We start from the raw sequence: 23,894 nt of genomic DNA on the forward strand, positions 1-23,894 counted from the left end.
TTCTGATACTTTCTGAATGATGCATCACATTGGGAATACAGCACAACATATGTATTTTTCACAAAAGCGATTCATCCTGGGAGGCAGCACATCCTATTTATTGTCTTGGCCGACTCCTTCAAGCCTCTGTTTTCTCTCCTTCTGAAGTGTCAGCGCCGGGCCTTTTATGAAGTGTTTGTAGGGTCCAAAACCATGTCTTCCTTTTTTATATGACTTACATCTGATTTTTAACTTCACTCAGGACAATCTATAAGCTATTCCTTCTATCTGGAGAGTACATAGGCATAAAACAAGCTTTACTAGCCCGTGATTTATTTTTAGGGTGGATGAAGATGGCGCAACTACATGCAAGGTTCGACTATGGTCGTAGAAGGCAAAAAAGAAGCAAATGGACAGGGTAGAGGCACAGTTATATATTTTGACATTTCTATTAAAAAACACAATTTTGTAAAAGTCTACAAAAAATTTCATCATTAATGACAAGGCTGGCGACTTCTATTAATACCGTTGTGTAACTAGAAGTGATAGGAATGGCCAAAGGCCCATAGATCTAGGTGTCCTTGCTGTAGAACGAGTGCCCAGGGATATAGACCACACTTAGTTTGTCCCTGTCTTACAAGTTTTCCTACAGATATCAAATGTATATGTTGTTCCTAATTGCTAAACAAAATATTATTGGCTGCCATTAATGCATGTAGGTTCAACTTTGGTTCAATGTACGTTGTTTTACATGGAGACATTATTACATTAAGACCTTGGCACTTGATGTTCATCTATGTGAGTACAGCTTTTACGGGACCCATAGACAGAGAGAGACCCCCAACTCTTATTGGTCCAACCCCTTCTGGAAGATAGGCAAAGGGCACATTGATGGCAATGTACTGACTAGGGCAAGAAGTTTCTGTTCCAGGATGGATAATTTTATTTATCTGAATGTCTGTAGTGAGTTATGTTAGGAAAAGGTAGGAATATCCAGCCGTTTTTTGGCTAAACAAAATTTAAACATTTTTTATTGGTGGAAATAAATAAAAATAGAACATTCCCAATACTACAGGAAAATATATATATGAGAGCTTTGCCTACATGTTTCGGTCTAAATCTCAGTCCATACTCGTGTACATTATTCAGCCCGAAACATGTAGGAAAAACTCACATGTATATACTGTATATATTTTTAAATTGTACTGGTAAATGTTCTGTTTTATTCAATTCTACCATTTTTTCTTTTTTTTTAAAGGCTGGATATTCCTACCCTTTCCTATCGCTACCACCAACCATAAGTGTTTTTTTTTTTTCATCAGAACCGAGGATTCGATGACTAACTGTAAGTGAGCTGGACCCACACTCTCTTATTTAGTGAGTTATATTAAACTGTATATTATATTGATCTGATTGAATAGTAATTTCAGTAGATTGTATTTATACCCCATAAATCAGCATTTTCTCCTGTCTTAGGGCTCGTACACACACAAGTGATTTTCTCTTATGACCGAGTTTCATCAGTGTTTTTGATCAGTTTCATCAGTTTTTCTCTGATAGGAGAGAAAATAAAAGTTTCTCCACCTTTTGTTATCTATCAGTCTGGAAAAACTAACAGAACTTAGACAGTGTCCTATTGCTGCCCTGATTTATATCACTGACCCATAGATGTTCACTGATCAGACACTCAGATCAACATCGGACTTGTCTCCATGATTTTTCAGTCTGTGGGGTCGGGCATATGTCCATCGTGAAAAACAAAACACAGATGGCACTCGTTTGCAAAAAAACTGATGTGTGAATGAGCTCTTACCCATATATATGAATGCTCAAGGGAGCATTGTTGTTTTCATGATGGGGAAATCGGAGAAAGCCGCTGCTAATTTACTTTGGCAGCGTCCTTGTCTGCCTGAGCAATGAAAAGATTGGGTGACTGAGTTCAAGCTGACTGACCCTCGTCTCTCTGAGCTTCATCTGTCTGGAAGAGTCAGAAGGCCCCCATACACATAAGATGGCCGGGAAATTCTTCTGAAATCGTCGTGTTCAGCTGACGTTAATCTAACATGTATGGCTTCTTATGGCTAGCTTCGAAAAACGTGAAGTAGTCAGCTTTGAAAAAAAATATTAAAACGCCCCTAATTGTGTTAACATTCAGCGCTCATCGCCTTACACTTCAACGAGTCAAAAAAAAAAAAAAAAGAAAACTAGAGAATCGAGAGGCTCCTCTTGTTACTTTCCTCCTTTTTTCCGTCTTTTTCCTAACCGCCAGAATATGCAATCTATACATAACGCTTTTAGACCATCACACCATCTCCAGGCGCATAAAAACAATATCATGTGGAATTAAAAATCTGATTAATGTTAAACAGAGGAGGCCGGCAAATCCCTTCCATCGCCTGGTAATGTGTTTCAGGCTTTTCGGCAGCACAGGGGTTAATCAGAAAATTGAGTGGGTACGCTCCGGGGCAGCAGCGCTTCAGAACATAGCAGTGTTTCGTGAGAAGGAAAGTCATTTCCCGAAAACACTGCAGACACATGTCCTCGGGCAGTCTAAAACCTTTGGAGACCAAAATGGCTCGCAGGAGTTAGAAGTAATAAGGTGTTTTTTTTTTTTCTTTTCTTTCTCCTTGACTGAAATTCTGTAAGGTTCTGTGCATTTCTACGGAAACAATGGGAAATATATTTTTGTGTTTGTTATATATATTTTTTTCACTGGGTATTAAGCTCTATTACCAATGTGATACTCGGTACATTGCTATGTTATAGCATAATGTCAAATCGTTGCTGTTTGTTTACAGTTGAATTATTCATTTTTCCCCCCTATTCTTTTGATAGGCTAAGGATGACGTGGATGTGGTGGAATGCATTGTGTGCGGGGTGTTTTGTTTTTTTTTTTACTGATGGTATTTTACATTTTTCTGGTTTTGCATTTTACTGTAGTAACTTGTAATGAGAGGGGCTGTGACATTGTTTAAAGCTGCTGGATGTTGGAGCAAGGTATGTTTTCTGGAATAGGGAGTGAACCGATTGTTTGCTGTAAAATCAGAAGAAACTGTTATATTTGATCCAGATATAGTATTGGATTTAAAGGGCTATTCCAGAAGACCCCCGTCCCCCAAATGAACATGCAAGATTGCTTATTCATGATAATTGTGAATAATAGGGAAAGGGGTAAATACACCATCAGCATTAGTTTTAGTTGAAGTATTGCCTTGGGGAAAATGAAAAGTGGGACCCCAAAAAGATGAAAGTAATGTGTAAATTTATTGCTCTTTCAGAGGCATTGCTGGGGTCCATACATCAGGGATCCCAAGGCTCATATATACCAATATGTATATAGATGTGTATGCTATTATAGGAATCAAATATACTATTATCCAAAAGATTATCAAAACAGAATGATTGCTGAATATGTTACTAAACAAAATATGTTATGCAAAAAAAACAATATTACCAATAACACTATATATTAAGCTTACTAGGTGAGGAAGATTCTCAAAGCCCAAGGTCCGGATGGGCCCAAGGCATTAGTGCAGCAGGCACATGGGAAACAGGTACGAAGATACAGGAGCTTGTAGACAGACAGGAGTCTGGGAACAGGAAGCAGAGGTCCTGGAAGCCTGGGAACAGGTAGCAGAGGTCCTGAAATGTTTTGAGAAGGTAACAGAGGTCCTGGAAGCCCAGAAACAGATAGAGATCCTGTAAGGCTGGGAACAGGTAGTGAAGCGTTGTGCTGGGTGGTAGCCATAGGCTAGGCACTCTCCTGAGGCGCCCTGGCACGTTACATAAAAGTGGAGGTCTTGGCTGGGTGACTTGTACTAAGAGGGCATCACGACTGTGCAGGCCATACGTAACCGATGTTGCAGGTTTGTCAGGACCAGATGTTTCATAGTTCAATGAAGGAGACCACTGATAAGATTAAATAAGTGGACTGTCACACACAAAACTGACAGTTCAGCACACTCCAGATCCCATAGGGCAGCTGAGCGGTCACTCACAGCGTTCCTTGGCCACAGTCAATGAAGAAACTGTGACAGCCAACTCTGTCTCTCTTACAGTACCGTTACACCTAGCGATGCACCAGCGATCCCGACCAGCGATATGACGCGGTCAGGATCGCTGGTGCATCACTAGGTGGTCGCTAGTGAGCTGCCACACAGGCAGATCTCACCAGCGACATCGCTGGGGACGGGGGTCGCTACTTACCTGTCAGACGCGGCGATCCTGCGTCCTTCTGCCCGACTCCACGCGTCACTCGTCGGCACCACAGGAAGCGCCGCAGGAAGTGACCGACGAGGAATGGTCCAGGAGCTTCTCGCGCGATCAGCGATAACCAGTGGGGGAGCCGGTCGGAGGTAAGTATCACATGCAGCGATATCGCTAGCAATATCGCTGCAACGTCACAAAATCGGTGACTTTACAGCGATATTGCTAGCGATATCGCAGTGTGTAACGGGGGCTTTAGTCACTTACCTTCAGGATCTCACTAACCCTCTTGCTTGGTCTCCTTTCACTTATTGTCACCCTTGTAAGCAGAGCTGCTCACGCAGCACTACATACCCTATCTGCCTTCCTAGCCGGAAGGAGTCCCTCTCCCTAAGACTAGTCTTTCTCACTGTGGGTTGGTCCCAAACATTAACTTTAAATCCACCCTAAAGTCAGCTATCTACTTATACTAATGCATGTAACAATTCACATTACATATCATCAACACTATTCACATTACATCCCACTACAGCACATCACACAACAATAAAACGTCTTTTCAAGGGGGAAATGCGGTCAGGCTGTCCATATCCTTACAGTAGCTGAGGTCCTGGAAGCCTGGGAACAGGTAGCAGAGGTCCTGGAAGTCAAGAAATGGGTAGCAGAGGTTCTGGAAGCCAAGGAACAAGAAGCAGAGGTTCTGGAAGCTAGGGAACAAGAAGCAGAGGTTCTGGAAGCCAGGGAACAGGTAGAAGAGGTTCTGGAAGCCAGGGAACTGGTAGCAGAGGCCCTGGTAGTCTAGGAATATGTAGCAGAAGCCCTGGAACAAGTAACAGAGGTACTTAAGGCTGCAGGCACACAGGACTCCGGAACACTAAAAGTCTTATTACCAAGACACAGGTGAATGTCTTGGGAGGCCTTATATACAGTTGTGGCCAAAATTATTGACACCCCTGCAATTCTGTCAGATAATACTCAGTTTCTTCCTGAAAATGATTGCAAACACAAATTCTTTGGTATTATTATCTTCATTTAATTTGTCTTAAATGAAAAAGCACAAAAGAGAATGAAGCAAAAAGCAAAACATTGATCATTTCACACAAAACTCCAAAAATGGGCCAGACAAAAGTATTGGCACCCTCAGCCTAATACTTGGTTGCACAACCTTTAGCCAAAATAACTGCAACCAACCGCTTCCGGTAACCATCAATGAGTTTCTTACAATGCTCTGCTGGAATTTTAGACCATTCTTCTTTGGCAAACTGCTCCATGTCCCTGATATTTGAAGGGTGCCTTCTCCAAACTGCCATTTTTAGATCTCACCTCAGGTGTTCTATAGGATTCAGGTCTGGACTCTGAATGGGAAGAGACACAGATTAGATATTAGAAAAAACTTTTTGACAGTTAGAGTGATCAATGAGTGGAACAGGCTGCCACGAGAAGTGGTGAGTTCTCCTTCAATGGAAGTCTTCAAACAGAGGCTGGACAGACATCTGACTGGGATGATTTAGCGAATCCTGCTTTGAGCAGGGGGTTGGACCAGATGGCCCAGGAGGTCCCTTCCAACTCTACGATTCTATGATTCTATGATTCTATGATTCTATGATTCATTGCTGGCCACCTTAGAAGTCTCCAGTGCTTTCTCTCAAACCATTTTCTAGTGCTGTTTGAAGTGTGTTTTGGGTCATTGTCCTGCTGGAAGACCCATGACCTCTGAGGGAGACCCAGCTTTCTCACACTGGGCCCTACATTATGCTGCAAAATTTGTTGGTAGTCTTCAGACTTCATAATGCCATGCACACGGTCAAGCAGTCCAGTGCCAGAAACAGCAAAGCAACCCCAAAACATCAGGGAACCTCCGCCATGTTTGACTGTAGGGACCGTGTTCTTTTCTTTGAATGCCTCTTTTTTTCTCCTGTAAACTCTATGTTGATGCCTTTGCCCTAAAAGCTCTACTTTTGTCTCATCTGACTAAAGCTCTACTTTTGTCTCATCTGACCAGAGAACATTCTTCCAAAACGTTTTATGCTTTTTCAGGTAAGTTTTGGCAAACTCCAGCCTGGCTTTTTTATGCCTCGGGGTAAGAAGTGGGGTCTTCCTGGGTCTCCTACCATACAGTCCCTTTTCATTCAGACGCCGACGGATAGTACGGGTTGACACTGTTGTACCCTCGGACTGCAGGGCAGCTTGAACTTGTTTGGATGTTAGTCGAGGTTCCTTATCCAACATCCGCACAATCTTGCGTTGAAATCTCTTGTCAATTTTTCTTTTCCGTCCACATCTAGGGAGGTTAGCCACAGTGCCATGGGCTTTAAACTTCTTGATGACACTGTGCACGGTAGACACAGGAACATTCAGGTCTTTGGAGATGGACTTGTAGCCTTGAGATTGCTCATGCTTCCTCACAATGTGGTTTCTCAAGTCCTCAGACAGTTCTTTGGTCTTCTTTCTTTTCTCCATGCTCAATGTGGTACACACAAGGACACAGGACAGAGGTTGAGTCAACTTTAATCCATGTCAACTGGCTGCAAGTGTGATTTAGTTATTGCCAACACCTGTTAGGGGCCACAGGTAAGTTACAGGTGCTGTTAATGACACAAATTAGAGAAGCATCACATGATTTTTCGAACAGTGCCAATACTTTTGTCCTCCCTCTTTTTTATGTTTGGTGTGGAATTATATCCAATTTGGCTTTAGGACAATTCTTTTTGTGTTTATTCATTTAAGACAAATTAAATGAAGATAATAATACCAAAGAATTTGTGTTTGCAATCATTTTCAGGAAGAAACTGAATATTATCTGACAGAATTGCAGGGGTGTCAATACTTTTGGCCACAACTGTAGGCCTTGGTAGAAGATCACATGGCAGCACGCTGGGCAACATGCAAAGCCCAATGTGGAGCACAAGGGAATTTAGCATGCAATAACCACATAGTGGTAAATACAGATCTGAGAACAGTTAAATCTTGTTACGACGTGACATCAACTCTTATTGGAGGATTCACATGATTCTTCTTTTCCATCTGGCCCAGACCACAATGAAGATTTCTTTCTAGCCAAGACTTGTGGCTGCAGAGTTACTACCCTTTCCTAAACTACACAAACTCCCCATTTTGCTGATACCCCCAATTATGAGCCTACCCTCATTTGCCCCATCTTCTGAGTTCGAATACTGTACTTAAATGTTGCCATAAGGAACCAAGATCAGATGCTCTTTATACAACCGCATGGTGGATATGAAGCCCGACCACTAAGGTGCGAGAAGTCTTCCCATGGGGATGTAAGCACATATTTGGTTAAACACCATCAACTCATAACTTGATTCAGCAGTAAAATATATCAATTTTCACAGGATTTTTAATAAAGATCTTTTGTTATGTCGATTGTCAAGCGCTCAGAGAAGATCTGTAAATGCACAGTCTTACATTTCCCCGTTCCTTTATTCTGTAACCCAGCTTAGGCATGTTCCACAGAGATGAACACAAATGTAAAAATTAGAAATAGGAATAATTAGTGTTTCTTTTTTATTCTAATCACAATTAAAATGATTATAGAATGTAAGAAGCAGATCGGATGCTTAAGTGATAAGATAACCTGCTCCTACAGACTGTGGTAATAAGATGCTGTCTTGCTGTGCTACATTAAAAGAGCTCTCAATAGTGTGAATTTACATAGCACTTCATCAACATTACACCACTACCAATGGTGTGTAAAATTTATGCAAAGTAAGATTAGCTAGATCAATGTGATTCTTTTTTTTTTTTTTTTTTCCTTTTTTTACTGTGTTCAAAAAGAGTCATACATTGGTTCTGGTAACAGACCTTTTCTAGGCCTTCCGAAACTGGGGAAATGTTAGCTGGAGAAACTTCCTTTCCAGCAAAGGACAGATCTAAAATAAAGAAAATAACAATTGCTTATCAATGTGTTATTTACCTGAATAATTATCTTCTACTTTTATAAAATATGTGTATGAAATTGAAGTGTAAGTGGCCTGTTTGTTTTCTTAAAACAAGTCTGCAATCACTGTACATGACTATAGTGTTAACAAATATGCAATTTGCATACTTCGGCCACATTCCGACAAGACTTGTCCAGCCTCACTCAATACACTTCTATTGAGCAAGGCCGTACACGTCTAGTCGGCACGTGACTGAATGTATGCAAATTACATACTTGCGGTCAACCATCTGCCACTAGCACTGGAAAATCCTCACAGCGCGGGTTGCGCATGCTGTGATAGTTTACAAGTCTGAAGTCACATAGAATGACTACAAACTTGTAGTCTAAGGCAGGACAATTTTAAAATGTGTCCCTGTTTTCACTGGTATTGCAGCTCCGTTGAATACTGGACAGATTGTGGGCAGTAGTGGCATCGTTTCTGGGAAAAAGCATACTTCTTTACACTAGGTCATGGATTTTGCTTGCTGTGGGTCTTGACAGCCGGGGGTCTTAGTGGTCACACAGAGCACCGTTTGAGACTGTTCCATAACCCGTGTCGTGCATGGAGCGACTGCTTAAGAAAGATTCAATCAAATCGAAACTTCACAAGAATCGCAACCAAGGAACACCTCATTGGATTCTTCATTCGATACTACATTGTGTGAATAAACTTAATAATTCTGCATAAATTTGAGTGTGCAGTGAATTCTCTATACTGTTTAAAAGTAAACAGACTTCATGGGCAACAGTGGCATTGTTTCTGTTTAAAAAAAAAAAAGCATACCTCTTTACAAAAGGCCGTGGACCTTGTTGGCTAGAGGTCTTGTCCAGCGGAGGTGGCGACCTTGTCCAACAGGTCTAGGTTAGTGCCTTTTCTGCCAGGGCCTGGCTAGGAACCTTGTCTGGCAGGGGTTGGGATCTGGTGCTGTTATGAGATGCGCTATTATCATGTGAAAGTTATATACAGTATGGTATATTCTCGGCATTTGGCTTTATTTTTCTTGGTAGATTTTCTATGAGTTTAGTTAGATATACCTTATATCATGCATACAGTGGAATTTTGTTTACTAAAGGGAGTTTTCCGGTTTCAGAAAAACAAACCATGCTTTACTCAGTCTGCCTGGGTCCTTGTTCTGAGTTTCCAACGTGGCTTATGGGGATTGTTATGGTCTGCAGCATGATGTCATGATGATACCATTGGGAGACTTCTACCGCCTAATCTGCCAGAGCTCACTGGATTGGCTGCAGCGCTGTCAATATGACGTCAGTGCTGCAGGAAATATCCGACATCGGGAGCAGCGGCAGAGACATTCCTACTGTGTGCTGGTGCCTGATGTTGGGAGCCATTAATAGAGACCGCCTGAGGGGTAGAGGTTAATATAAGAGTCTGCCTGGGGTGGAGGAGCTAAAGTCAGAGGCTGCCAGATGGGGAAAAACTACAGCAAGCGACAGCCTGTTGGGGAGGAGCCAAAACTAGAGACAGCCTGAGGGGTAGAGGTTAATATAAGAGTCTGCCTGATGTGAAGGAGCTAAAGTCAGAGGCTGCCAGATGGGGAAGAAGTACAGCAAGCGACAGCCTGATGGGAATGAGCAAAAACTAGAGACAGCCTGAGGGATAGAGGTTAATATGAGTCTGCCTGATGTGAAGGAGCTAAAGTCAGAGGCTGCCAGATGGGGAAGAACTACAGCAAGCGACAGCCTGATGGGGAGGAGCCAAAACTAGAGACAGCCTGAGGGGTAGAGGTTAATATAAGAGTCTGCCCGGGGTAGAGGAGCTAAAGTCAGATGCTGCGAGATGGGGATGCGGATTGTGGTCCTGGATCAGGTTTTGGGCAGCATTCGGGGTGGCAGCCTAACTAAAGAATTGTTGCATCGTGAATCCCGCTGGATCAGCAGTACTTCACCCGGTGGCTTGAATGAGGAGCTTCTTTTTTCGGGTTTTTATGGTTGATGATATTTGGACTTATACATTTTTTTCTTTTCTTTTCTTCTTTCTTCACAGTATACAGAAATGTGATACTTTACAACAGCGTTAACATGGTTATTTTTCCATCTTTGATTGAACACCCCTGTAGAGTGTATTTGCAAGATTTTCAACATGGCGACACTGGTTTCAACTATTAGGACTTCTGGAACTGTTGGTTGGAATGGACTATCTCCTCATGGACATTTCTTCAGTACATGCCCTGTCTTTGTTCAGGATTGGACCTTCTTGTCTTGCTTAAAATATAGGTCTACGTTAGGATGTATATTTACAAAATACCTGTTAGGATGTGTATCATCATGATCACCAATTTTTTTCTCTATTCTTGAATATGGGTTTTTCCAACAGCATTTGTTAATTCTTTGTATATGGTTACATTCTTGGCATAATACCTGGCTCTTTTTACGGCTAGTATATGCATATGCATTTTCTATTTTTTGTTTAATACATGGGTCCTTTTCAACAGCATTTGTGATTCTTGTAAGCAAAACTTTTTGTTATAAATGGAAATTTTGAAACTGAACAATCCATTTCCTTGAATATTCTTAGCACATGACGTAAATATGTTGCTTACCTTATTGGCCCTTGATCTCTATTTGGTCCTTCTTTATATTTTGCGCCTGTTTGGTCTCTTGATTCAATATGTGGTTTTACAATTCTCCACATAATAAAGAATTCTGCATTTTTTATGCATTCTTCGGATGACTCCTATTAAAAATTAATATATCTATGTTTGTGTATTCTTATACTATGTGGATCTTTTTCACTATACCATTTGGTGATGATCACCCATAGGGATCTGTTCTCACCATACCACCTGGTGATAATCACTCATAGACTTATGTTGGCACACATGATTTTTGGTTTACCATACACTCAAGTATAGGTGATATTGTCAATGTTTAATTTTTACCCTAATGTACGTATCTGGGTTATCTCTTTGCCTACATTGTAATCTTTCATATATGGCAAAATTTGCACATACTGTATACTGCACTGTTTGTCCTTAGAGATCTACATTTTAGGCAGTAATATATTTACATCAAGCTGTGGCTTATGTGATTTCATTAAAGCTCTCTGGGGATTTTTTGGAGGAAATTTTTTTTAGAAAAATTTTTTCAGCGGGTTTTTTCAAAAAAATTTTCCAGGAAATTCTTAACAGTTTCTCCCTTGCGCTTATAATATGTGGTATTTAACATTCAATACATGTACTTCCTAAACAAAATCTATGTGTGGAGTAATCCCATTAACACCTTTGCCTGCCTTTGATTGAACAAAATGGTGGCGCTATGTTTCTTTATGGCAATTCCACCCGGTATATATAAGACCACGTTTATGGACGTTAGCGCCTTTGTGCACACATTGCAAAACGGCACTATGCGATAATATATAACTGAACAATTGACACATGCGCAGCGATAAATGTCTCTGTTGTTTTGCGGCCATTATCATTTTTTGATGTCTGTATCACACATTGTACACATTGCATAACGGCACTATGCGATTGAGCAATTGACTCATTTGCGGCGATTATATATTTTTGCTGTTTTGCGGTCATTATTATTGTGTGCATTGGGTCCCCCCCCCAAATATTTGAACAAATTGGTTGCGGGACTTACTCTGATGATGACGCGGTTGTAATAGGGATTATATAGTTTTCTTGCATATTGGTTGCTGCGCCCTTGTACACATTAGATCATAGCGGTATATGGGAGTATTTGTCTGATTAATTGACGCATGCGCAGTAAGCATTTTTTTCCGTGCTTTTGAGGTGTATGGAATGACAACGTTACTTTAAAGCATAGCAGCAGAGAAACCGATGCATGAGCAATAAGTACTTTCAATGTAACTTTATTGTCAATCCTTTTCTATGTACAAGATGGCCGCGGTCTGTTCCCTTCCATATGTACTATTGCGTTCTCTGAGTGCCAATACAAGATAACGGCGCCATCTTTAGACTGGCATCAGAAAATCTGACGCATGCGCAGTAAGTGTTTTTTATTCAACTTTATTTCAATCGTCTCACTATGCACAAGATGGCTGCGGTCATTGTGCACCTTGAACGCCGACTCTCTCCTCCTCCTCACAGGTGAGCCATGTGCTAATAATACAGAAAAGAGTATATATATGGCTTCAGAACGGTAAACACACCATGCTATTTTTCCCTGAGGACGCCACCTCTTGTGTGGCGATACGCGTGGGATCTCATCCCACACACCGGCTCCCCTTATTCCTGGTGGCGCTGCAGGCTTTTTTCATGTTTCTGGGACATACCATTGCCCTGATTCTCAGCTTCTCTGCACCTTAGTGTGTTTTTACACACTTATTCAGTCTTATCATCTCTTGGACATTTCTCTTCGTTATATGTCCTTCACATTTGACTCAGTGATAAAATTCCCCCCTTTGAGGGGTTACCATTGTTTCATATTAGCAACTGGATATTTTTTCAAACCAATTTTTGATCACAAATGTTGTTGGACCCTCTTTTGGTATTGTATACTCATTGTTAAATTTTGTCAATTGTCACTATCTATATATGCATTTTTTTTGCACATATTTATATGTTTTTTGTGATACATGCTTGTACATTTGTAGGCATACATTTCTAAAGCCAGTTATATTTATTCATTCAGCGCCTTTTATGGGAGCCTGCTGTGGTTTGCCCTTGCCTTTATACTGAGGTGTGGCATTTGGTCTTGAGTCTCCTTTGCACACAGATGCAACTTTAATTGTTTTTATACTATATGTGTTTTGTTCTGTCTCTGTATTTTGGTGAATAATAAAAATTCAAATTTTGTATTACACACATATTTGGTATATATATATATATTTCTTATGCAATTGAGGTGCTCCCTTTTAAGGGTTTGACTTTTTCTTGCTCTATTGCAAGCCTGATGGGGGAGGAGCCAAAACTAGAGACAGCCTGAGGGGTAGAGGTTAATATAAGCGTCTGCCTGGGGTGGAGGAGCTAAAGTCAAAGGCTGCCAGATAGGGGAAAAACTACAGCAAGCAACAGCCTGATGGGGAGGAGCCAAAACTAGAGACAGCCTGAGGGGTAGAGGTTAATATGAGTCTGCTGGAGTGGAAGAGCTCAAGTGAGACGCTGCTAAAGGGATGTAAGCGCTACAGCAAGGGGCAGCCTGATGGGGAGATGCCAAAACTACAGACGGCCCCAGTGAAAGGAGACAAAAAAGAGGCAACCTGAGGGAAGAGGCTTATTCAAAAGGCTGCCAGAGGGAGATGAGCTACAGAAAGCGGCAGGCTACCAGGGAGGAAATGGAGGTACAGGACAACTTGACTGATAGAGGGCCGATGCATTGGTGGAGTAGGGGCTCAGCCTATATTACCTCTTCTTCTTCACAGAGTCTAGCCATTTCTTTTGTCCCACTCGCTGCTGTTTTATTTTTAAGCTATGCCTCAATTATGTTGCGGATAAACTCTCTGTAACTGGTGCAGATGCTTTGTGCCAATGTCAGGCACTGGTAAGAAGCCACACGTTCTGAAAAGCACTGCTATAGGATCCTGACAAAGTGACAACCTCTTATGAGGTGGGGCATTTGTCAACCATATTGGTTGTCATTTCAATTTCCAAGGAACAAAACTTGACAGAATAGGACATTTTTATTTGTTTTTTTAAGGGCAAATAATCTTCAAGATTTCATAGATTCCAGCTGTTGAGTTGGTTGTCATTGTAGATCCATTGAGGCCTCAGACGTGTCATGGATGTATATACATGAGGCCTTACTTCATGCACACATGGGGTCTACACTCTTACATAAAGTAAGCAGTCATCACCTCAATGCTGCGGCACGGACACACCATCCATCTGTTTCCAATAAACTTCTGCTTAGCTCTGAGAACTGTGAGTTTTGGTTTCTGATCAAATTCTACACAAGCAAATGAAGGAACTGAACTTTATCTTGGATTTAAAGACACAGAAATGTTGTCAGTGAGGCTAAAATCTCCATTCGTGTAAAAAAAACTTAGTCCATCCATTCATGACTATCAATATAAGTGACCGTGGTGGCATTATAGTAACATATGCACTAAGGTTTCATACCCTGCCTGACTTTTTGTGATGAATTTTTGGAATCATTTAGCCTTTGCTAATATTCCTCAGCCTGCGGTACAACAGCTGTTGTAAAACTACAACTCCTAATATGATAGTTTTGTCGTTTTCCAACACTTAGAAAGCCTGAGGTTGGGGAACAAAGGACTGACCTGTATGTATGTGTTCCGACTTCTAAACTGTGACTCAAACTATGGTCTTGGCAATGGACTGAAAATCCAATGGGATCACTTCTCTTTGGAAGTCACTCTCAACCTTTTAAACTTTAAAGGAGTTGTCCAGGACTTATATATTGATGATCTATCTTTAGGATAAGTCTTCAGTATCTGTCACCATCCATGTTGGATTGTGACAGATTTAGCACAGATAACCTTTTTTTTCCTTTAAGCCTTTGGCTTAAGGTTAGTTTTGCCCCTGATGGCCGCTGGGGTTATTACACTGTAGTTGCTTTAGTTCTGGTTTTACCCCCGGTGGCTGCTGGGGTTATTACATGTAAATTACCAAGCAGGTGTGATTACCCTGGCTCCTACCTATAAAGGAGTATCAGGTGTTCTCAATCACTGTTGGTGATATTGTTCATTCCCAACCAACCTTGGTGGAGAAAGGAGCTATTGAGAGGAGTTCCTTGCAGCTCAGCCAGAGCTTGGAATTAGCGGCTATTCAGGTGGAAGCTGGATCTGGGTGTTGTACTGTGTTGCTTGGAGCAATTGCATCAGAGCAAAGCTAAGTTGTGTGTTTTCCCTGTTTTGTTGTATTTTCCTTGTGTGTATTAGTACAGCGGTGGGACTAGTGTCTGCACCATCCAGTTCACTAGTAAGGGATAGGTCCAGGGCGAGTAAGGGATTGAGGTATCCTGCTCGGTGACAGGTGAAGAGTCTGTAAAGGGAACGTTATGAGTGTTCAGGGACACTGCCACAGAGGAGTGCAGGAGGTCTCCACGTCCCCATTCCCTATTGCAGGGACTCACCGTTGTAACTGTTTCCCTGGTGTTCCCCTTGTTTGTCGTAGTTTGAGTGCCATCCTGCGGGTCGCGGCACAGAGGACTGGTCACTCCGTGACAGTATCAGATCAGTAGGAGTCTGACATCCGCTATCCCCACCCATGATAATTCCTTGTAAGGGTCGTGGGAAAGGAAAACATGAAGTAAGGACTAGAAATGGATTCTTGGTTTGGGTTGACTTGGCAGTCTTTCTTCAAGTAATAATGTTTATTCCAACTAGTTACAGTTAGGTCCATATATATTTGGACAGAGACAACATTTTTCTAATTTTGGTTCTAGACATTACCACAATGAATTTTAACCCCTTTCTGCCATCAGACGTACTATCCCGTCCATGTGCCGTGGGACTTAATTCCCAGGGACGGGATAGTACGTCATAGCGAACAGCGGCGCTCACATGGTGAGCGCCGCTGATCGCGGCTGGGTGTCAGCTGATTATCACAGCTGACACCCAGCACAATGTGTCAGGTGCGGTCATGGACCGCCCCCAACACGTTAACCCCTTGTACACCGCGATCAAACACGACCGCGGTGTACCGGGGTTAAAGGGAAGAATCGGCAGGGAGGGGGCTCCCTCCGTGCTTCCCTGAGCCCCCCACGGCAGCGCAATGTGCAGCTCTTTCCCTACAGGCCCCCGGATCCAAGATGGCGACAGGGACCTTCGGGGGCCTGTAGGGAGCTGACTTCCTCACTGCCTGCAAAGCGCAGGCATGAGGAAGTCTGCAGACTGCCTGTGACAGATCGCTGATCTGTCACAGTGATCTGTGATGTGACAGATCAGCGATCTGTCACAGGACAGTGATGTCCCACCTGGGACAATGTAATAAAGTTAAAAAAAAAAAAAAGTGTAAAAATAATTTTAAAAAAATCGCTAAATAAATTAGTAAACAAAAAAAAATATTCCCCAATAAATTCATTTTTTGAAAATAAAAAAAACAATAAAAGTACACATATTTGGTATCGCCGCGTCCGTAACGACCCGCCCTATAAAACTGTCCCATTAGTTAACCCCTTTAATGAACCCCTTAAAAAATAAAAATAAAAAACGAAGGAAAAAATAATTATTTATTATCATACCACCAAACAAAAAGTGCAATAACGCGCAATCAAAAAGATGCATATAAATATCCATGGTACCGCTGAAAATGTCAGCTTGTCCCGCAAAAAACGAGCTGCCATACAGCGTCATCCGCAAAAAAATAAAAAAGTTATAGCTCGCAGAATAAAGCGATGCAAAAATAATTATTTTTTATATAAAATAGTTTTCATTGCATAAAACCGACAAAACATAAAAAAAGACCTAAATGAGGTGTCGCTGTAACCGTACTGACCCAAAGAATAAAACAGCTTTATCAATTTTACCGCACGCGGAACGGTGTAAACGCACCCCCCCAAAAGAAATTGATGAAATGCTGGTTTTTGTTCATTCTGCGCCCCAAAAATCGGAATAAAAATCGATCAAAAAATGTCACGTGCCCGAAAATGGCACCAATAAAAACGTCAACTCGTCCCGCAAAAAGTAAGACCTCACATGACTCTGTGGGTCAAAATACGGAAAAATTATAGCTCTCAATATGTGGTGATGCAAAAACTATTTTTACAATAAAAAGTGTCTTTTAGCGTGTGACAGCTGCCAAACATAAAAACCGCCATAAATAGTAAATCAAACCCCCCGTTATCACCCCCTTAGTTAGGGAAAAATAATAAAATTAAAAAAATGTATTTATTTCCATTTTCCCATTAGGGTTAGGGCTAAGGTTAGGGCTAGGGTTAGGGCTGAGATTAGGGTTAGGGGTGTGTTGGGGTTAGAGTTGGACTTATAATTGGGGGGTTTCCACTGTTTGGGCACATCAGGTGCTCTCCAAATGCAACATGGCGTCTGATCTCAATTCCAGCCAGTTCTGCGTTGAAAAAGTCAAATGGTGCTCCTTCCCTTCCAAGCTCTGCCATGCGCCCAGTGTTTTACCCCCACATATAGGGTATCAGCCTACTCAGGACAAATTGCAAAACAACTTTTGGGGTCCAATTTCTCCTGTTACCCTTAGGAAAATAAAAAATTGGGGGCAAAAATATAATTTTTATGGAAAAAAATGATTTTTTTTATTTTCACGCCCAGGAGTTATAAACTTATATGAAGCACTTGGGGGGTTCAAAGTGCTCACCACACATCTAGATAAGTTCCGTGGGGGGTCTAGTTTCCAAAATGGGGTCACTTGTGGGGAGTTTCAATAGTTTAGGTACATCAGGGGCTCTCCAAAAGCAACATGACACCCGCAGAGCATTCCATCAAAGTCTGCATTCCAAAACATCACTACTTCCCTTTCGAGCCCCGACGTGTGCCCATACAGTAGTTTTCTCCCACATATGGGGTATCAGCGTACTCAGGACAAATTGGACAACAACTTTTGGGTCCAATTTCTCCTTGTACCCTTGGGAAAATAAAAAAATTGGTGACTAAAAGATCATGTTTGTGGAAAAAATACGATTTTTTTATTTTCACGCCCGGGCGTTATAAACTTCTGTGAAGCACTGGGGGGTTCAAAGTGCTTACCACACATCTAGATAAGTTCCTTGGGGGTCTAGTTTCCAAAATGGTGTCATTTGTGGGGGGTTTCTACTGTTTTGGTACATCGGGCTTTCCAAACGCGACATGGTGTCCGATCTCAATTCCAGCCAAAAACATCAAATGGCGCTGCTTGCCTTCCAAGCTCTGCCATGCGCCCAAATAGTGGTTTACCCCCACATGTGGGGTATCAGCGCACTCAGGACAAATTGCACAATATCTTTTAGGGTCCTGTTACCCTTGGAAAAATAAGAATTGAGGGTGAAAAGATCATTTTTGTGGAAAAAATATGATTTTTTAATTGTACGGCTGTATGTTATAAACTTCTGTGAAGCCCTTGGGGGTTCAAAGTTCTCACCACACATCTAGATAAGTTCCTTGGGGGAAATAATTTCCAAAATGGTGTCAGTTGTGGGGGGTTTCCACTGTTTTGGTACATCAGGGGTTTTCCAATCGCGACATGGTGTCCGATCTCAATTCCTGCCAAAAACGTCAAATGGCGCTGCTTCCCTTCCGAGCTCTGCCATGCGCCCAAATTGTGGTTTACCCCCACATGTGGGGTATCAGCGTACTCAGGACAAATTGCACAATAACTTTTAGGGTCCTGTTACCCTTGGAAAAATAAAAATTGGGGGTGAAAAGATCATTTTTGTGGAAAAAATATGATTTTTTAATTGTACAACTGTACGTTATAAACTTCTGTGAAGCCCTTGTGGGTTCTAAGTTCTCACCACATATCTAGATAAGTTCCTTGGGGGGTCTAGTTTCCAAAATGGGGTCACTTGTAGGGGGTTTCCACTGTTTAGGCACATCAGGGGCTCTCCAAACGCGACATGGCGTCCGATCTGAATTCCAGCCAATTTTGCATTGAAAAAGTCAAACGGCGCTCCTTCCCTTCTGAGGTCTGCCATGCGCCGAAACAGTGGTTCCCCCCCACATATCAGGTATCAGCGTACTCGGGACAAACTGCACAATAACTATTGCAGTCCAATTTCTCCTGTTACCCTTGGTAAAATAAAGAAAATTGAACCTGAAGTATTTTTTTTGTGAAAAAAAAGTTAAATGTTCATTTTTTTTTTTAAATATTCAAAAAATTCCTGTGATGCACCTAAAGGGTTAATAAATGTCTTGAATGTGGTTTTGAGCACCTTAAGTGGTGCAGTTTTTAGAATGGTGTCACTTTTGGGTATTTTCTATCATATAGACCCCTCAAAGTGGCTTCAAATGTGATGTGGTCCGTAAAAATAAAATGGTGTTGCAAAAATGAGAAATCGCTGGTCAACTTTTAACCCTTATAACTTCCTAACAAAAAAAAATTTTGGTTCCAAAATTGTGCTGATGTAAAGTAAACATGTGGGAAATGTTATTTATTACGTTTTTTGTGTGCCGTATCTGTGTGATTTAAGGGCATAAAAATTCAAATTTGGAAAATTGCGAAATTATCAAAATTTTCGGCAAATTTCCATTTTTTTCACAAATAAACGCAAGTTAAATGAATGAAATTTTACCACTAACATGAAGTACAATATGTCACGAGAAAACATTGTCAGAATCACCGGGATCCATGGAAGCGTTTCAGAGTTATAACCTCATAAAGGGACAGTGGTCAGAATTGTAAAAATTGGCCCGATCATGAACGTACGTGCAAACCACCCTTGGGGCTTAAAGAGTTAAACAAAACAATTCAGATGCAGTTGAAGTTCAGACTTTCAGCTTTCATTTGAGGGTATCCACATTAAAATTGGATGAAGGGTTTAGGAGTTTCAGCTCCTTAACATGTGCCACCATGTTTTAAAGGGACCAAAAGTAATTGGACATATTAAATAATTGTAAATAAAATGTTCATTTCTAGTACTTGGTTGAAAACCCTTTGTTGGCAATGACTGCCTGAAGTCTTGAACTCATGGACATCACCAGATGCTGTGTTTCCTCCTTTTTGATGCTCTGCCAGGCCTTCACTGCAGTGGTTTTCAGTTGCTGTTTGTTTGTGGGCCTTTCTGTCTGAAGTTTAGTCTTTAACAAGTGAAATGCATGCTCAATTGGGTTGAGATCAGGTGACTGACTTGGCCATTCAAGAATATTCCACTTCTTTGCTTTAATAAACTCCTGGGTTGCTTTGGCTTATGTTTTGGGTCATTGTCCATCTGTAGTATGAAACGACGACCAATCAGTTTGGCTGCATTTGGCTGGATCTGAGCACACAGTATGGCTCTGAATACCTCAGAATTCATTCGGCTGCTTCTGTCCTGTGTCACATCATCAATAAACACTAGTGACCCAGTGCCACTGGCAGCCATGCATGCCCAAGCCATCACACCGCCTCCGCCGTGTTTTACAGATGATGTGGTATGCTTTGGATCATGAGCTGTACCACACCTTCGCCATACTTTTCTCTTTCCATCATTCTGGTAGAGGTTGATCTTGGTTTCATCTGTCCAAAGAATGTTCTTCCAGAACTGTGCTGGCTTTTTTAGATGTTTTTTAGCACAGTCCAGTCTGGCCTTTTGATTCTTGATGCTTATGAGTGGCTTGCACCGTGCAGTGAACCCTCTGTATTTACTTTCATGCAGTCTTCTCTTTATGGTAGATTAGAATATAGATACGCCTACCTCCTGGAGAGTGTTGTTCACTTGGTTGGCTTTTGTGAAGGGGTTTCTCTTCACCATGGAGACTATTCTGCGATCATCCACCACTGTTGTCTTCCGTGGGTGCCCAGGTCTTTTTGCATTGATGAGTTCACCAGTGCTTTCTTTCTCAGGATGTACCAAACTGTAGATTTTGCCACTCCTAATGTTGTAGCAATTTCTCGGATGTTTTTTTCTGTTTTTGCAGCTTAAGGATGGCTTGTTTCACCTGCATGGAGAGCTCCTTTGACCGCATGTTTCCTTCACAGCAAAACCTTCCAAATGCAAGCACCACACCTCAGATCAACTCCAGGCCTTTTTTTCTGCTTAACTGAGAATGACATAACGAAGGGATTGCCCACACCTGTCCATGAAATAGCCTTGGAGTCAATCGTCCAATTACTTTTGGTCCCTTTAAAAACAGGGTGGCACATGTTAAGGAGCTGAAACTCCTAAACCCTTCATCCAATTTTAATGTGGATACCCTCAAATGAAAGCTAAAAGTCTAAACTTCAACTGCATCTGAATTGTTTTGTTTAAAATTCATTGTGGTAATGTCTAGAACCAAAATTAGAAAAATGTTGTATCTGTCCAAATATATGTGGACCTAACTGTATGTCCATCTCAGTTTGTATCATATTTTGTGCCTATTTCTTTAAAATCTAAATGTTGAGCTTGGTGAAGTTCGGGTGTGACAGTGAGCCCAAGGTGATCCAGAGGTTATAGTCCTAGTCATCATGTTCTCCATAGTCCTGTGTCATAGACTTCTGGGTTTGGTCATGCATAGTCAAGTGATGAGCCAATATTTCCCACCTTAGTGATGCAGTAGAGACGGCAAGGTCAGAAAGTCAGTGTGGGGTTACATTTCTGCAGATGATACCTGAAGCGCAAACCCAAGAAAAGAAAAGGCTGGCAGCTTGGATAACAGACCTTGGCCAGCGAACTGCCAATACAACCCTGTATAGTAAGCTGGAGTGACCGAGACTCGCTCCAAAATGCAGAAGTGGCAACTAAGCAGGACACCTAAAAGTCACCAACATCCTCCAAGAGGTCGGAATATAAATTGTGAAGAGGTAATCCAAAACTTAGATATTAATGGCCAGACCTTAGGCAGGTTACCTGCTGTAGAGTTGACCTATCACTCATTGCATACTTGAGATGATGTTGAGCATTTGAGAGTTTGGAGGTCAAAGATGATCTGAAACCCAAGTATTGAAATAAAAAGTCCAAGCAAAAACAATATGTATAATTATGTCAAACTTTGCAGACTATGATGGTCATGAAAAGGTGGAAGAAGGCATAAAACCTATTGAGGAAGCCAAAAGTTGGATACTGTTTAATTCTTTGGGAGAATATGAGATAACTAATATGTCTCCCTATAAATGGCTTCTCACATTGTACCCCACATGCGGACTAACGCCATTGCTACAAATTCACATACTGCAGCAATGATATTTTTTTTTAACCAAAGCAAACCACACCAGAATGTTATCACAAATGAGGGAATCAATACAGATTTATTGATGGGGAAGTTTATGAAATTGATTTTCCTCCTTTGCCACCCTTATTACATTCATTGCAACGGGATCAGTTTTGCGCACCATGTTATACTAAATTGTGAGATGCTGAACATTAATGAAGATAGTGATATCTTTTAGTCTGCAAACATCACAGGAACTTGCAAAGAGACCACAACAGACAGAAAAAAAATATCAGAAATGCTTCGACACAGATAAATCCAAAAAAAAAAGACAAAAATGAAAAAATTCAGCTTTGGAGCAGCCTGCGGGTAGCAGGTTTCAGTACATATATTGCTTGTGTTCTGTCATATCATAATACTCCGGAATCCCCAGAGCCAACAAGAGCCGTCTTACTGTTCTGTTATTATTGCCCTTGGTGCAAATAGACCGCAGGCTTTATTCCATTTCTATTGATCACGCTACATTTTAAATTGCGCAGCCCCCGTTATATTCTTGGGTTAATCTATAGATATGTGTATATATATATTTCTCGAGGCTTGCGCTCCAAAGAAAGTCTATGGAGGATAGTAAGCACTAACATAGCAGGCAATTTTATTTTGGCGCCTTAAAGGTTAAATATGCAGTAATACATAATATATATATATATATATATATATATATATATATATATATATATATATATATTATTTTTTTTTTTTTTTTTTTCTTTTTTTGTATAGAATTCGCCTTTGTTTCTTTACAGATCCTACCAGAAGTGAAGTAATTAAACAGTAGCTAGTGCAAATGCAAAGACCCTTTTAAGCCTTTTCATGGTGGTTCATTTTCTATTTGCAATCTAATATTTACGGAGACATGTCCGGTTGGGTAAATCATATATCGGACACTTCACATTTTCACTTTATAGTCCCATTGTTTTTTCTGAGATCATTTGTGCCATAGACTTGCAGTATAGAATCATAGAATCGTAGAGTTGGAAGGGACCTCCTGGGCCATCTGGTCCAACCCCCTGCTCAAAGCTGGATTCGCTAAATCATCCCAGTCAGATGTCTGTCCAGCCTCTGTTTGAAGACTTCCATTGAAGGAGAACTCACCACTTCTCGTGGCAGCTTGTTCCACTCATTGATCACTCTAACTGTCAAAAAGTTTTTTCTAACATCTAATCTGTGTCTCCTCCCATTCAGTTTCATCCCATTGCTTCTAGTCTTTCCTTGTGCAAATGAGAATAAAGTTGATCCTTCTACAATGTGACAGCCCTTTAGATATTTGTAGACAGCTATTAAGTCTCCTCTCAGTCTTCGCTTTTGCAAACTAAACATTCCCAAATCCTGCAACCTTTCCTCATAAGACAGGGCTGCCCATTTCTCAACCAGGGCATTCACGTGACAGGTTGGCATTAAAATGTATTGTCTTCAGGCTCTGTTCACACAGCCATTTATTGCTGGCATTGGAGCTTCTGACCACAGTTCAGTCACTTTTGTTGAGCGCACCGTGCAGTGGTATTCCATGTTTTCTGATTTTTCTGATCCAATCCTGGCACATTGTGCCCATAAACGGGACCGGAATTGTGTGAGCCCTGGTCAAAAGTGTGTAGATTGGTTCGATTTAAGAACATTCCCTGAGAATGCCGGTAGCATGCCACTTCTGTCTGCCTGAATTGCGTGTTACAGACCCAGCCCCCACCAATTTGCAGGACATTAAAGGTAGCACCTATCATATAAAGGCAACTTGTCATCGGATTTATGCTGCCAGTATGAATTGGGCACTAGGTGCAGTATTTAGATTGTGTATGTTTTACTCTAAAATGCTGATAAAATGTAGTTTTGAAAAGTAGGCCGGGGACAACTCCGGGGAGAAATAAAGTTCATTTTCTCCCATGAGTTGCCAGTCAGACATCTTACTAACACTATTAATTATAAATTGGCTAAAAGTTGTGAACCCCATATTAGAATCCCTCACTACCAATCCATAAAAAGTAACCTTTATTATTAATTTTGCTTCACATACATAAGGGGTATTAATAAAATATTGTCCATAATCTATCTTGTGTT

At 41.2% G+C, this 23,894-nt stretch overlaps 1 long non-coding RNA gene across 1 annotated transcript in view; it reads left to right on the forward strand.

The window, feature by feature from the left end:
- The window catches only part of LOC141095472 (uncharacterized), a 259,839-nt gene extending 247,101 nt beyond the window's left edge, over positions 1 to 12,738 (forward strand). The window contains exon 6 of the long non-coding RNA XR_012233397.1: positions 10,128 to 12,738. This is a non-coding gene — a long non-coding RNA (uncharacterized lncRNA). The remainder of the gene's footprint in view (positions 1 to 10,127) is intronic.
- Positions 12,739 to 23,894: the final 11,156 nt, after the last annotated feature.

This window comes from Dendrobates tinctorius, unplaced genomic scaffold, assembly GCF_039654945.1.
Source record: "Dendrobates tinctorius isolate UK_male_01 unplaced genomic scaffold, ASM3965494v1 ptg000009l, whole genome shotgun sequence".
In the NCBI taxonomy this organism is placed as follows: Eukaryota; Metazoa; Chordata; class Amphibia; order Anura; family Dendrobatidae; genus Dendrobates; species Dendrobates tinctorius.